This window comes from Mandrillus leucophaeus, unplaced genomic scaffold, assembly GCF_000951045.1.
Source record: "Mandrillus leucophaeus isolate KB7577 unplaced genomic scaffold, Mleu.le_1.0 Scaffold31, whole genome shotgun sequence".
NCBI classification, from domain to species: domain Eukaryota; kingdom Metazoa; phylum Chordata; class Mammalia; order Primates; family Cercopithecidae; genus Mandrillus; species Mandrillus leucophaeus.
The window spans coordinates 78,868-96,016 of record NW_012103254.1 but is presented as its reverse complement, the minus strand read 5'-3'; positions in this window follow the sequence as shown (position 1 = coordinate 96,016).

Below are 17,149 nucleotides of genomic sequence, written 5' to 3'. Positions count from 1 at the left end.
ATATATTTTCAACTCAAAAGAAATAACTGTGGCTCTAACATAAAAATCTCAATGAGGGTTTCTGGCCTCATAGACTAACAACATTTAATCATAGACTACGTTTATAAAGCTATCTTACACTTCATTTCAAATATCTATACTTTAAACCATCTAGAAACACTTTGTTCGGCTCAATTCTCCCAAGGACCTTTAGTGATGACATGTGGGTAAGGCACCAACTATGACAGGCAACAACGATTTTTATGCTCTTTGTGGTGTTTAAATAATACTTAGACTGTAATCAAACAAGTTGAATGCAAGCGTACTGTTTTATTTGATTCTTTTTGCCATCTTTTGCAAGATCTTTTGCAAGATCTTCTCCTTGCAGTTAAAGTATAAGGCCCTCAGGCTATATTTCTATATTTTTTTAGCTTCTAGTGGAATTGAGGGCATGAGGTACCTGTAACATGGGTACATACAGATGAAAAAAATATCTGGCCCTCGGAGTTAACTGATTTGCGTAATCACAGCCAGGTAACAGAAACACCAAATCAAATTCTAAGTTTTCTGATTCAGTATACAGTAGGCATCCAACTCCATTGCAGAATTCCTCCTAAGAGAGGGAGTTTGCCCTTAATTCTCAGCTGCTTTCTGGCTCACCTCTCTGGACAGAATATTTCATGAGGTAGAGCAGGCTATTTCAACTCCAAACAGCTTTACTGATTGGAGAATGAACCTTTTGATAGAGGAGATGGACATTAGAGATAAATCTTATCGGTACATAGCATCACTAGGGGCTTTTCTGATTGGTTAGGAAATCCACTCCAATGAAGACGTAGAACAAAAGCTTATTCACTTTTAGGCAGAAGCTAATCAGTAACACCACTATCACCAGCTGCATCTCAGTGTTGGGGCATTTGCAGCACATTAGTCCTTGGGGCAATTAAAATGTAACAACAAGCAACGTCTCCTCTTTGTATAGAACAAAGCCTGGCAGAGTATGTAGTCAATGCATGTTCACTGATTTTGATTGCATTGCTCTCTGGAATCATAACATTTCTAATATGCTTATATACTCATTCAAGGAAATATAATATAGAAACATTAGAGGGAAGTTGTGGGATGAATAGTTTCCACTTAGGAGGACCACAGAGATGCTGCAATTTTGGGGAAGAATTGAGTTTTAGTGACGGAGGGGAACAAATAGAACCTATTGGGGAAGAAGATCAGGATGGGATAATTTTGTTTACCAACAGCCTGTATTCCTGAAGATGTATAAGGATTAAAAACGGAAGTAGATTTTAGGTATCAGACCATATATCATACACCTCACATGTAGTACCTTCTGTGGTCATTGAAGCAAGCCCATGAAGTATTGATTTCTAGCCTATAAAGCTAGAAAATACATTGCAGGCTGGGTGCAGTGGCCTGTAATCCTGGCACTTTGGGAGGCTGAGGCAGGTGGATCACTTGAAGTCAGGAGTTCAAGACCAGCCTGGCTGACATGGTGAAATCCCAACTCTACTGAAAATACAAAAATTAGCTAGGCATGGTGGCATGTGCCTATAGTCTCAGCTACTAAGGAAGCCGAGGCAGGAGAATTGCTTGGACCTGGTAGGAGGAGGTTGCAGTGAGCTGATATCACACCATTGTACTCTCAAATTTAAAAAAAAAAAAAATTGCAAAAAAAAAAAAAACACCTAGAATTCACAAACAAGTCTTTCTCACGTGAAAACTCTTGATCTCACAGTTTATCCTGCCAATAATGAAATACAAGACAATATTCAGATAAGCTCGTAAAAATGTATGTCAGTTATACTTAATAAAGTGATTTTCTAAAAGTATATAGGGGTGTGTTCTGAATTTAAGAGTTGAAGTGAAATTTTTAAGGGAAGAAGATTAAAATGGAAGTCCAGCAGGGTTAAATACCTCTCAAGGTTCAAATGGCTCAGCCCAAGGCTGCCTATCAGCAAAGGCCAAAACTCTGAAATGGTCATCCAGGGAGTCCTATGAATACCGGTGAGCTGTATAGGTTTTCTTCAATATACCCCTCCCTAGCTGGATGGAAATGGGGAGCAATTAATTTGAGAAAGTTCAATCTGGGTAATGGGCATGAGGAAGCTTTGGCTCCCACATGTACTGCGAGAAGTTTGAAAAGACCAAAACTCTGAGGTTTCCTCATCAATTACAGAGAAAAGAAAGAAGAGCTCTGGCTACAACCTCAATTTTGGTAGATTCTAACCCTGGCTGTGTTTTAACCCTTGAATTTGCTGGAGAGAATAAATACTGTTTTGGTGTTTCAGTCTCAAATATTCTGATTTTAATTTGTCTATAGTGAAGGAAAAGCTCAGATTTTTGATTTTCGTTGTTGTTTGTGTTTTTCCCCCTTAGTGATTAGCTTTGAAAGCTAAATTGGAGAACAATTCATAATTATTTCCCTCATTGTGAATGGGAAGGTAAGTTTATGAGCTATTTCAGAACCCCAAGAAAAGCATGAATACAATCATTGAACTATAAAGTCTGGAATTGTGATAACTTCAAATATCTCAAAACTACATTAAAAACCCCAAAACTCGAACAGACAATTCTACATTGCAAAAACCACGTAAGAAAAAGCATTACAATTTTAAAGAAGAAATCAGTCTAAATGTCACTTTTGAGAAGAACATTCTGGTTTGGGTCAAAGAGATAAGCAGTTTTATTAACCTGTATGTAAAGTTTAGAAAATTAGACAAAGGTAACGTCAAAGGTACATAACCAAAGGAGGAAACCCTATTCTTCTAAAATATTGATATTTTCCTTTGTCTTCTTGTGTTACTTGATTAGAAAACTTTTAACCTTTCTATTGTGTATTGTGATAACAGAAATGAAAAAAAGTAGTTAAGGGAATGCTTGTAAGTTACAGACAGAGAAAAGAACTTAACAGCTGGTTTGGTAAAAGACAATTTTCAAAACATACATTTATTTTTACTGTACAGCAAACCATTTTAGGGACTAAAATCCCTTGTTGTTAATAAGATATAGAAGGCACATTCTAGCTGTTCTATCTCTAAGCATGTGGCAAAATTTGGATGTTTTTTAAAAACATTTTGCAATGCAAGGCAGAAATAATTAGATTCAGCCTTCTACTAAGATTATCAGTTTACCCATTTGGTTATTGAAGGCTCAATTTTGGCAAATCACCATACCACATAGATAGACAGAGGCTTTAGTAGTAAGTACGTACATTTGCAGCTACTACGTTAAATTTAGTAAATCCCTGAAAATTAATATGTTCTGCCTGCTGAGAGAAAGCTCAACCAAGATATTTGCAGACACTTGGCATTGTTCACTTTGAGAAGCTCTACTAACCAAGCATTTGCCAGCTTTATTAATTCTTCCTGACTGTTGAGTTTTCCCAATTGTTTATTTGTTCGCTACCATTAGCAGATTTCTTTATAAATCCTCTCAATGCTGCCATATGTTGCCGCCTACCATCAGTCATGAGTGGACTGGAGCAGCCAGCAGAGGAAATTGAATTATGGCAGAATTGAGGAAAAATGTAACTATTTCTTTCTTACTGAAATAGTTTGTTCTTTTCAGCTGGTGATATGGAATTAAGAATTGTGCAATGAAACAACTGTGGTACCCATCCAAATGAACTGTCGACTTTTTATAGAAGTTAAAGAAGAAAACATCTCATAGCTCATGTGCCAGCATTATAAGTCATTTTCAATGTGTTTCTTTATATTTTAATCCCAAATTGTAAATAAACTATATGTTTTGAAAATATTATTTTTTTGAAAATGTTTGAGTAAATCTTTAGCCAACTAGATTGCTTTGTTCTTACTGATTGTTTTAATAAGAAATCACCACAATTAAAAATTTTTCTTACAATCAAGAGAAATCTATTGAAGCATCTTCAATAACATTTATGATTACATATAAGATAATATTTTTTAAATACTAAGGCTGAGCATGGTGGCTTATCCCTGTAATCTTAGCTCTTTTGGAGGCTGAGGCAGGAGGATTCCTTAAACCCGGGAGTTTGAGACCAGCTTGGGAAACATAGGGAGACCCTGTCTCTGTTAAAAAAATAAAAATCAAAAATTTAAATACTAAAATAATACAGATGGTGTTTGGAAATAACAGGTTACAAGGAAGAATTAGTTCAGAAAGTCATAACAAATCCCATTACCTGCTTGAAGACATAACATAATTTTACTGTAAAGATATATTCATTGTTTGGATTTTACATTCTAGATATTCAAAGAAATATCACTGTGGAAAAATAGATTACGTTTTAATTCTTTTTCTGCCCCAAATTTGGTTTATTTTACTAGTTAATTTACACACGCCATCTATGTTGTTTTATTCCGTCAGTTAGTCCATATTTACTCTGTGCCTAGTAAGTCCAGGAGAGAGAATAGCAGGTGCTTTGAGTGGAAAGTACATTACACAAACATCAAGGATATGTGTGGACAGAGGAGCTAGCAAAGGGAAGCAAATAGGAGATAAAAATAAGAGATATCAGGGAAACAAAACTGGACTTTTACTCTAAATAAGGAGGGAAGCTAACGGGCTGGGCTAACATAACAGAGGGAAAAATTCATGTTTCAGGTGTATCTCTGGATGCAATGTGGAAAATACTGACAAAGGAGGGATGAAGAAAAAAAAGAAATGTGGAAGCAAGTTTGGCTTTAATTGAACAAGATAAATAATGGTGGTGTGGTCCAGAGTAATACCGACAGGAGCAGGGGAAAGGGGATAGATTTAGGGTATACTTTGAAGGCAGAGCTATCAGAATTTGCTGATGGATTAGATTGTGAGGAAAAGAGAGTAGTCAAGGATACTTCCCAGGCTCTTGGTCTCAGGAGCTGTAAGTGTTGAATTACCATTTACGAGATGATGAAGACAAGAGAAGGAAGTTTAGGAGCGAAATGAGGACTTTGTTTTCAACCATGTTGATTATAAGATGTTTATTATGGAGCCAAATGAATCTTTCAGATAGTCAGCTTCATATAAGAGTAGACTTTAGAGAGCAACCTAGCTTTACGGTATAAATGTGGGAGTTATCAGCATGGAGATAAAATTCACAGATACGAAATGAAATGATACAATTTACAAAATGAGTATAGATATGAAAGAAGTTCGTGAAGTAAGCCATAGAGCATTTCAAGGGTGAAAGGTTGAGGAGAAGACTGAAGTTCAACAAAGGGGAACTAGGTGAAACAGATGGTGAGGTAGGGAAGAGCCTATACAATAATTATTTGAGACCAAGTGAAGGAAGTATTTCAAAAAACAAAAACCAGTAAATGACTCCAAATTTTGACAACGGTTGAGTACCACAGGGGTGAGGATTAGATTGAACTAGATTGGATCAGATTAGAGTAGACAATTTGGAGGTTACTGGTGATTTGGAGAAAGCTGTTTCGATGGAATGGTGGAGACAAAAGTTGGGTTGGACTAAATCCAAATGAAAATGAGAGGAGAGGACACAAATAAGAAAAGTATAAATCACCCTTTGAGGATTGTGAACCCAAAAGTATCTGAGATAGGTCTCCATCAATTTAGAAAGTTCATTTTTCCAGGGTTAAGGATGTGTCCATGACAGCCTCAAGAGGTTCTAAAAACATCTACCCAAGGTAGTCAAGGCATATCTTGGTCTTGTATATTATAAGGAGACCTAAAACATCAATCAAGATGTGTAAGATGTACCTTGGTCCAGAAAGACAGGACAACTCATAGCAGGGTAAATTATAGGTACATATAGGATTTATTTAAATTAGCATAATGAGGAAAGAAGTAGAAGATATAGTATGAAAACGAAGAGAATTATGAAAGAAAAAATGATAATCGATGATATGTTTTTAAGTACAGATTATACACTACAGAAGGTAAATAGGTATTATAGGTAAATAAGATACAAAATTTTGCATTCTTTTGTGCCTTTGATCAGCCTTCCACTGACTACACAATTTTCATGTTAGAGAGGGATAGACAAATAGTCACTTAATACCTTAGACTGGCTCAGTGAACCTGTATTTTTACATAACAATAGGACCGAAAAAGCAATCAGGTATGTATTTGCCTGAGGTGAGCAGAGGGATGACTAAAAGTTGTATCCTGTGTCCTGCAGCTGTGTAGATAAGCTGTCAATTTACGTTTCCAGGGTGAAATTCAACAGAATGATTTCAGGGTAAATATCTTGAGGTCCACAGGGAATTTCCTTGTAGACAAATTGTGAGGGAGGTATGTAGCTTTAAAAATATATGTATTTGTAGCTATTTTATTTAGCAATAAAATGAGAACCAGTTTTCCTGATGAAGTTCCCAGCTTAACTTTTCCCTTTGACTTAGTGACTTTGGGTTTCCAAGATTTATTTTCTTTTCACAGGAGTTTGTCTGCATAGAAGAGAAGGGAAATGGGATCAACACATGGATGGAGGAATTGTGGGCAGATGAAAACATGAATGGGCTGGCTTTTTGTTTGTTTGTTTGCTTGTTTGTTTTTTAAGGATTTAGGATATTGTATGATTGGGGAAAAGGGGTATAGCATTAAAACTGGTATAGCATTAAAACTGTTGAATAAAGAGAAATACAGAAGAATTATTGGAGCAAACTCCTTGAGAAGGAGGAGTAGATGAGTCTTAGTGCACATATGTTGGCACAGATCACTGTGAATAGCATAACCATTCACCCAAGGTGATAGTAGGAAAGGCAGAGTGTATGTGCTCAGATGTCTGTAGGGAGATATGTCTGATAAAAGCTCGTTATTGTTCTCTTCTTACTGTTTCAAGTTTTCTTAAATATCTAGAAAGCAAAGCCAACCAGCTAGTAATGAAGAGAACATAATTGACAGGAGATACGTAGAGAAGTAAAAAAATACGAAATGCTCACGTAAAACATTAATACTTGAAGTACAGAATTTATAGCACCAGATTCTAGAAAGGTAGAGCTACTCAGGAAAATACCTTTACATATATGCATAGAGAGCATCTTGAATGATTCACTGATTATTAATCTGTGCATATGTAAAGTGAAATTCCATGATATTGAGTAAAGAACAACTTTCAGGGAAAGAACAATTATAGGGGAACTATAAGCTAAATAATCAACAGAACACACTAAAGGCCAATAAATGTTCAAATTCTCACTAACCAGAGTGAAGAAACCTTGTTGAATATAAGAGGACTGCAGCTGAAAACACAGGAAGATCATGCCTTTCTTGTGGGGCTAAATTAGCTCAGCTGTATAGATTATGATAGATCACCTTTTAATCACTTCTTAAAAATATTGAAAGCTCAAACTCATCTGCCAAAAACTTAATTGAGTGCAATAACAAAGTCCAAGACTCTTTAAAAGAAAACAACAAAAGTCAACATTTAACAATGTAAAGTACACAATGACCATAAACCAATAGAAAATACTACACATACATAAACAGAAAACTGTGACAAATATTCATCAGAGGACAAAAAGGGAAAGACAAAAAAATAACAGAGATAAGAGTTAACTGACAAGGGCATTAAAATAGCAATTATAAGTATATATGCTCAAGGATTTATTTAAAGTAATGTAATGAAGAAAGAAGTAGAAGATATAAAAAGAAACCAAAGATAACTATGAAAGAAAAAATGATAATCTATGATATGTTTTTAAGTACAGATTATACACTACAGAAGAAAACAAAACAATCTAAAGTCATAGCAATAGAATATATCCTGAATGGAGCACAGAGAAGAAAGACTGAGAAAAAAACAAAACAAAACAAAACAAAAAAACAGAGATTCAATGATTTAATGATTGTGCGAAAATGTTATGTGTCATACATGTTTGTAACTTGAATCCCAGATTGTGACCGTATGTGTGTAGTTCATTTTAACATTGCTATAAAGAATGACTTGAGACTGGGTTATTTATAAAGAAAAGAGGTTTAATTGATTCACAGTTCTGTATGGCTGGGGAGGCCTCAGGAAACTTAAAATCATGGAGGAAGGCAAAGGGGAATCAAAGCGCATCTTGCATGGCAGCAGAAGAGAGAAAGAGAGGGAGGAAGTGCTACACTTTTAAAGCATCAGATATCATGAGAACTCACTCACTATCAGGAGAACAGCATAGGGGAAACCACCACCATGATCCAATCACCTCCCACCAGGTTCGTCCATAACACTGGGGATTACAATTTGAAATGAGATTTAGGTGTGGACACAGAGTCACACCATATTAGTAGGGATCAGAAAAAAAAATGTTTGAAGAAATAATGACCAAAATTTTTCCAATTTTACAGAAAAATGTTTTGAACTTACAAGTGTTTTGAAACTAAACAAAAAACTCCTAAATAAATCATAGGTCAAGGAAGAAATCACAAGACAAACTAGAGAATACTTTGAACTGACAGAAAATAAAACCACAAAATCTATGGGAGGCAATTATTATAGTGATTAAAGTTACAGTTGTATGTTTTGCTTTAAATGCTTTTATTAAAAAAAAGTCAAAAATTAATAATCTAAAAATTCATAATAAGAAGCTAAAAGAATATTAGCAAATTAAACACAAACAAATAGAAGAAAAACAAAGTCAATGAAATAGATACAGAAATCACAGAGAGAAAATCACAGGGGAAAAAAACCAATAAAACTAAAAGGTAGTTCTCTATAAAGATCAAAAACATTTGGTGGGCATGGTCACTCAGACCTATAATCCCAGAGGTCTCTGATGGCTCAATTGAGAGGATCACTTGAGCCCAGAAATTCTACACTATGGTCAGTCGTGATCCTGCCATTGCACCCCAGTCTAGGTGACAGAGCAAGACCCTATCTCTTAAAAAGATTATATTCCTATATTATAATCATCATTTTAAAAAAAACACAAATTACTAGTATTAGGAGTAAAATAAGAGAGAGAAGTACATATGCCACAGATATTACCGGAACAATGAAAGAAAATTACAAGCAAATAATGAAAATAAACTTAACAATCTACATGAAATTGTCAAACTATTTGCAAGTCACAAATTACCAAAACGGACTCCAAATGAAATAAAAATGGCTGCATATCTATCAACAAAATTGACTTTATAATGAAAAATTGAATGTAAAGAAAACCTCAGACCTGTATAAAATCTGTAGAACATTGTTAGTAATAACAAATCTCACATTTAGAAAACCAAAGAGAACATACCAATTCATATGAAGTGTCTATCATTATTAATTATACTGATATCCAAACTTCAAAATCTAAAAAATGTAGTTATACAAATGAGTGTAGTAAGTTCTCATAATAAAAGGTTAACATATTAAAAATACTTTTGTTTTTATGTACTAACAATACAACTTTGAAAATGAAAACAAAAAATAAGAGCTATAACTGTATACACTTGAAGCTGTTAAACATTAAGAAAAACTAATCAAGATCCAAATAAATCGTGAAATGTAACATGATGATTCAAAACAGTCACTTCTTGTCAAATCAAGTTATCAAGCCAATGAATCCCAATAGCAAATTTCATAGTAAATTTTTCTAAAAATTGACGAGCTGATTCTAAAATTTATACAGAAATTCAAATATAATAGAATAACCAAAATAGTGGCTAAAAATAAAATTGTTGGATTACAGGACTTACAATAAAGCCACAGTAAAAAAATACTTTGGTATTCATGAATAGAAAGACATATAGATGAATGAAACAGGATAGGGAGTTTTGAAATAGATTCACGTATATGGTCAGTCAATTTTCACCAAAGGTGTAAAGTTTACACAATTGAGAAAGGATCATTTTTCAACAAATGATGCAGGAACAAATGGATATCCATTTATAAAAATGACCTTAGCCAATTGTTCATATTATACACAAAGAATAACCTAGAATTTATCATGCCATAAAAGCTAAACCTTCCTCTTAAAAGAAAAATATCAGGAAAAGTTTTGCAACTTTGGGTTAGAAAAATATTTTTCTTAATATGTTTTTTCTATGTGGTAAAAAAATACATAACATAAAATGTACCACCTTAATCATTTTTAATCATGCAGTTCAGTGGTGTTAATTATATTCACATTGTATTGACACTGATCTCCAGAACATTTTTACTCTTGCAAATCTGAAACTCTATACCCATTAAACAATTCCCCTTTTTCCTCATCCTCCCAGCTCCTGGTAACCACCATTGATTTTGTTTTTGTTTTTGTTTCTGTTTTTGTTTTAAATGGAGTTTTAGTCTATTGCCCAGGCTGGAGTGCAATGCCACGATCTTGGCTTACTGCAAACTCCTCCTCCAGGGTTCAAGCGATTCTCCTGCCTCAGCCTCCTGAGTAGCTGGGATTACAGGCTCCCACCACGACACCCAGCTAATTTTTGTATTTTTAGTAGATGGGGTTTCACCATGTTGGACCAGGCTGGTCTTGAACTCCTGACCTCAGGTGATCTGCCCACCTAGGCCTCCCAAAGTGCTGGGATTACAGGCCTTGAGCCACCATGACCACCCACCATTGTTCTTTCTATTTCTATGAATTTCACTACATTAGATACTTTATATAAGTGGAATTATGCATATTTGTTTCCTTGTGAATGATTTATTTCATTTAGCATAATCCTCCTCCAGGTTCATCCACATTGTAGTATGTGATATAATTTTCTTCCTTTTTAAGGCTGAATAATAGTCCACTGTATGTATATATCACATTTTCTTTATTCATTAACTGATGGATATTTAGAATGTTTCCACTTCTTGTCTATTGTGAATTGTGCTTCTGTGAACCTGGGTATGCAAATATGTCTTTGGGATCTTGCCTTAAATTCTTTAGAGCAGGGGTTCCCACAGGGGTCTCCAACCTTAGGGCAATAGACTGGTACCAGTGTGTGGCCTGTTAGGAACTGGGTCACAGAACAGGAAGTGAGTGGTGGGTGAGTGAGCATGACTATCTAAGCTCCCCTTCCTGTCAGAGCAGCGGCAGCATTAGATTCTCATAGGAGCATGAATCCTATAGTGAACTGTGTATGCAAAGGATCTAGGTTGCACCCTGTTTATGAGAGTCTAACTAATGCTTGATGTTCTGAGATGGAATAGTTTCCTTCAACCATCCCCACTCCATCCGTGGAAAAATTGTCTTCCATGGAACTGGTCCCTGGTTCCACAAAGGTTAGGGACTGCTGCTTTAGGGTATATATACTCAGAAGTGTGATTGCTGAATCATATAGTGTATTCATTCTTTCTCACACTGCTATAAAGTAATACCTGAAACTGAGTAATTCATAAAGAAAAGAGGTTTAATTGGCTCAGTGTTCTGCAGGCTGTACAGGAAGCATGGCTAGGGAGGCCTCCGGCAACTAACAATCATGGCAGAAGATGAATGGGATGTGGAAGCTAGCAAATCTTCATGTGGCCAGCGCAGAAGGAAGAGAGAGAGTGGGGAGGTGCTACACACTTTTAAACAAACAGATCTTGCAATAACTCACTCTTGCTATGACAAAACCAAGGTGGATGGTGTCAAACCATGAGAAACTGCCCCCATGATCCAATCACCTTCCATCCGGCCCCATTTCCAACATTGGGGATTACAATTTAACACGAGATTTGGGTGGGGACACAGATCCAAACCAAATCGTATGGTAGGTCTATTTTTTAAAATTTTAGGAAGTGCTAGACTGCTTTTCATAGTGTTTGTATTATTTTACAATCCCACCAGAAGTGCACAAAGGCCCCAATTTTCTCCACATTCTTATGAACACTTTGTTTTACAATTTTCTGATAATGGCCATTCTTAAAGGATGTGAGGTGATATCCCTTTGTACTTTTCATTGGCATTTCTTTGATGACTAGTGATGTGGCACATCTTTTCTTATGCTTGTTGGCCACTTGTACATCATCTTTGTAGAAATGCCTATTCAAGCACTTTACCCATTAAAAAAAATTTTTATTTTAAGTTCTGAGATACATGTGGAGAATGTACAGGTTTGTTACATAGATATACATGTGCCATGGTGGTTTGCTGCACCTATCAACCCATCATCTAGGTTTTAAGCCCCACATGCACTAGGTATTTGTCCTAATGCTCTCCCAACCCTTTCCCCCCACCTCCTCACAGGCCCCAGTGTGTGTTGTTCCCCTCCCTGTATCCATGTGTTCTCAATATTCAACTCCCACTTATGTGTGAGAACATGCAGTGTTTGGTTTTCTATTCATATGTTAGTTTGCTGAGAATGATGGCTTCCAGCTTCATCCATGTCCCTGCAAAGACATTAACTCATTCTTTTTTATGATTGCATGGTATTCCATGGTATATATGTGGCACATTTTCTTTATCCAGTTTATCATTGATAGGCATGTGGGTTGGTTCCAAGTCTTTACTGTAGTAAACAGTGCTGCAATAAACATGTGTGCATGTGTCTTTATAGTAGGATGATTTATAATCTTTTGGGTATATACCCAGTAACGGGATTGCTGGGTCAAGTGATATCTCTGGTTCTAGATCCTTGAGGAAACTCCACACTGTTTTCCACAATGACTGAACTAATTTACACTCCCAGGTTATTCAATTTTTTGTTGAGTTGTAAGAGTTATTTATATATTCTAGAAATAAATCCTTTATCAGATATGTAACTTCTAAAATGTCTTTTTTCATTCCACATTTTGCTTTTCACTCTGTTGACTGTGTCCTTTGTGTACACATTTTTTTCAAGTTTGATGTAGTCTCACTTTGTCTATTTTTGGTTTTATTGCCTGTGCTTTTGGTGTCATATTCAAAATCATTGCCAAGTTCAATGTCATAGAGATTTTCTGTTTCCTTCTAGGAGTTTTGTAGTTTTAGGTTTTACAATACAGTATTTAATCCACTTTTTGTTAGTTTTTCTATGTTGTTAAACAAGTGTCCAGCTTTATTGTTTTACAGTTGATATTTAGTTTTCCTCACACCATTTGTTAAAGAGGCTATCCTTTCTTTTACGAGCAGTCTTAAGATTCTTCTGTTGAAGGTTATTTGACATATATTTGAGGATTTATTCCTGAACTCTCCATTATATTTTATTGTTCTATTTATCTGTCTTTGCGCTTGTGTTACACTGTTTTTATTACTGCAGCTCTGTAATATGTTTTGAAATTAGGAAATATGAACCTTTCAGTTTTATTCTTTTTCAAATGTTTTTGTATTTTGGGGTTCCTAGGGATTTCTTTAAAATTTTCAGTATGTATTCTTTATATGCCAGATATGACACTGAGATTTTGAAAAGGATTGTAGTGAATCTGTACATCTCTTTTTGTAGTATGGACAACTTAAGAACATTAACTTTTTCAACCCATAAACATAAAATGCTTTTCATTTATTTGTTTTCTTTATTTCAAAAATATTTTGTAATTTTAACATAAGTGACTTATACCTCCTTGGTTAGATTTTTATTCCTAAATATTTTATAATTTTAGATCCTATTGCACATGAAATTGCTTTCTAAATTACATTTTTGGAAAGTTAATTTTAGTGTATAAAAAGAACCGATTTCCATGTTGATTTTGTATCCTGCAACTTTACTGAGTAAATTTATTAGTCCTGACAGTTTTTTTATTTTTTTTAATCTTTAGAACTTTCTACATGTAAGGCTATGTCATCCATGAAGACAGATAATTTAACTTCTTTTTTCCAATTTGGGTATCTTGTATTTCTTTTTATTGCCTAATATTTCTGGCCAGAGTCTCTAGCATTATATTGAAAAGAAATGGCAAGAACCAGGATCCTTGACTTGTTCCAGAACGTAGAAAAAAGCTTTCAGACTTTCTTGCATTGACCGTGATGTTAGCTGTGAGCTTTTCAGAAATGACCTTTATTATGTTGAGGTATTTTCCTTCTATTCTTAATTAGCTTGAAAGATTTTATAAAATGTTTTTCAATTTTTTCAAATGTTTTTTCTGCATCAGTTGAGATTATCATGTAAATTTTTTCTCCATTCTGTTAATGTGCTGTGTTATACCCCAATTGTTGAACCATCTTTGAATTCTAGGAATAAACCTATACCTTCACAGCTCCACCTACTCCACACACAAACACTTTAAATTATCAATGTCAAAAATTACATCTTTATATATTATATATCCATGAACATAAATGTAAATTTATTTTTTTATCATTTAAATTCTAGTCATCAAAATTACAATAGTACAGGTTACTATATTTGACCATATATTTACCTTCACTGGAGAACCTTATATTTTCGTAGAGGTTCCTATTGCTATCTATCATCTTTTTGTCTAAACTTGAAGGACTCTAGCATATCTTGTACAGCAGGCCTAGTGGCAACCTCAGCTATTATTTATCTGGGAAGCCATTCATTCCTCCTTTTTTGAGGGGGAGGGCATGGAGGACAGAGTCTTGCTCTGTTGCCGGGCTGAAGTACAGTGGCATGACTTTGGCTCACTGCAACTGCTGCCTCCCAGCTTCAAGTGATTCTCCTGCCTCAGCCTCCTGAGTAGCTGGGATTACAGGCATGTGCCACTATGCCCAGCTAATATTTGTAGTTTTAGTAGAGACTGGGTTTCACCATGTTGGCCAGGCTGGTCTTGAACTCTTGACCTCAAGTGATCTGCCTACCGCAGCCTCCTAAAGTGCTGGGATTGCAGGTGTGAGCCACTTCACCTAGCCACTTTCTCCTTCATTTTTGAAATACAATTTTGCTACATGCAGTGTTTTTTATTTACATTTTTTCTTCTGTACTTTGAATATGTCATCCCTCTTCCATCCTGCAAATTTCTGCTAAGAAATCCACTGATAATTTTTTGGAGCTCCCTTGAATATGAATTGCTTTCTTTTTGCAGCATTCAAGGTTCTGTCTTTGTCTTTGACTCTAAACAGTTTGATTACCTGTCTTGGCATGTTTCTCTGTGGATTTATAGTAATTTAAATTACGTGAACTTCTTGAATCTGCAAGTCTATTTGTTTCCTCAGATTTTATAATTTTCAGCCATGATTTCTTCAGATAAGTTCTCTGTTCCTTTCTGTTTCTCTTCTCCTTATGTGATTTATATGCATACATTGTTTTCCTTGATAAGGCCCCATTAGCCCATTAAACTCTGATTTCCTTCATTTTTTTTTTTTTTTTTTTGCTCCTCTGACTTTAACTGTCTTTAAATTCACTGATTCTTTTATCTCCCTAATGAAGTCTGCTGTTCAACCTCTCTAATAAATTTTTCAGTTTAGTTGTTGCATTATTCAGTTTCAGAATTTCTATTTGTTATATTTTTATAGTTTTTATCTCTTATATTCTCATTTTGTTTATGGATAATTTTCCTGGTTTTGTTTAGTTGTTTATTTGGGTTCTCTTTTAGCTCAGTTGACATCTTTATAATAGTTATTTTAAATTCTTTGTCAGACAGCTCATAGGTCTGAATTTCTTTAGAGTAAGTCTCTGAAGCTTTTTTAAAATTTCTTTTATCGCGATTTATTACTTTGCCCCTTTGTATACCATGTTTTATATTTTTCTGAGGTTGGACATGTATAAAAACAACCATCGCTCCTGGGCTTTGCTTACTGCTTTCATGCAAGGGAAGAGCTTCACCAATCACCCTTGCTGAAGATTCTAGGACCTTTCATGCCTTTTCTGATCTCTTGCTCCCTCTCATGACTGCTTGTAGAATTATACCTGTAGTGTATTGCTTGCCTGTTTTCAGGAGCTTCTAAACTCTGGTGCAGTTTCAATTAACACTCTGAATCAGACATGCAGCAACTAATCCCTTCAGCAGCCCTCAGACCAACCCAGAATGTTGACTATGTGGTCCATTCCTTTGTTTTCATCCCAAGAGAAGATTCCCAGTATGAAAGGCTTCCTTTCAATTGCATCATGCTATGCTGAATAGGGAGAGGGTCTCAAATGAGCTCACCAAATGCTATGTGTTTTCTATTATTTTTGCTGAAATCCTGTCTTGGTCTTAGAATAGCTTGGCTGTTATTGATTCTCAGCTGGTCTCTTGAGTTTTCACGGAGGTGTTCTGGTCCACATGTTTTTTTACTCAGTGTCTCTGTGAGGAAAGGAGGGCTTATAGCTTCTTAGTCTATCATGTTGTTTATATCCAGAAAGATATTTCTTAAATTGGACACTAAAGAATCATCTACTAACAGTTACAAGAGGAAAACCCTGGCTCAAAATATTAAAATGGATGCTTTTCAAGGTAAGATATATGGACGACCAATAAAAAATTATATCATTCCTCATCAAATAAATGCAAACTAAATGTAAAATTATATATCATTAATTACACACATTCTTTAATGACTAAAATTTGTAAAATACTAGCAACTTCAACTTTTTCCAAGGATGTGAAGCAGCAATAACTCTTGTACCTTTTTGCTTAAAATGTAATATAGTAAAATCACCTTAGATAACAGTTAAGCAATTTTTTAAACAGTTACATGTATACTTACCATACAACTCAGTTATTCCACCTTTACGTATTTACACAAGATAAATGAAAACATACCCACAGACACACATGTACCCTAATGTTCAAGACAGTTATAGTCATAGTTCTCAAACATTTGAAACAATTAAAATGTTCATAAATGGGTAAATGGATAAATATAACAGTCTAACCATAATATAAAATACTACTCAACAATAAAAATGAACATACTACAAATGTATGCAAAATAATGAATGCATCTAAAAATATTATGAGTAAAAAAACATATTCGAAGAGAATATACTATATGATTTTATATATGAAATTATAGAAAACAGATAGTAAAAGGAAATAGAGCAAGATAATTGGCAATTTACCTTAGATTTTAAAATTCCTTGAATTGAGGTTCTATTAATTTTCCATCTATTCACATTTTTGTGAATATTTCATCTAATCACATTTTAAAAATGGCTAGGCTCCATTTTTTTACATTAAAAGACTCTGCCTATTCTACTAACTCCTATATTTTTTCTCTGTATATAGAAAATCCTAACTACAAGTTTTTGCCCATGCCTATGTCCTGAATGGTGTTGCCTAGGGCTTCTTCTAAGACTTTTATGGTTTTAGGTCTTACATTTAAGTCTTTCTTCCATCTCGAGTTAATTTTTGTATAAAGTATAAGGAAGGGGTCCAGTTTCAGTTTTCTGCATATGGCTAGCCAGTTTTTCCAATACCATTTATTAAATATGGAATCCTTTCCACACTGCTTGTTTTTGTCAGGTTTGTCAAAGATCAGATGGTTGTAGACATGTG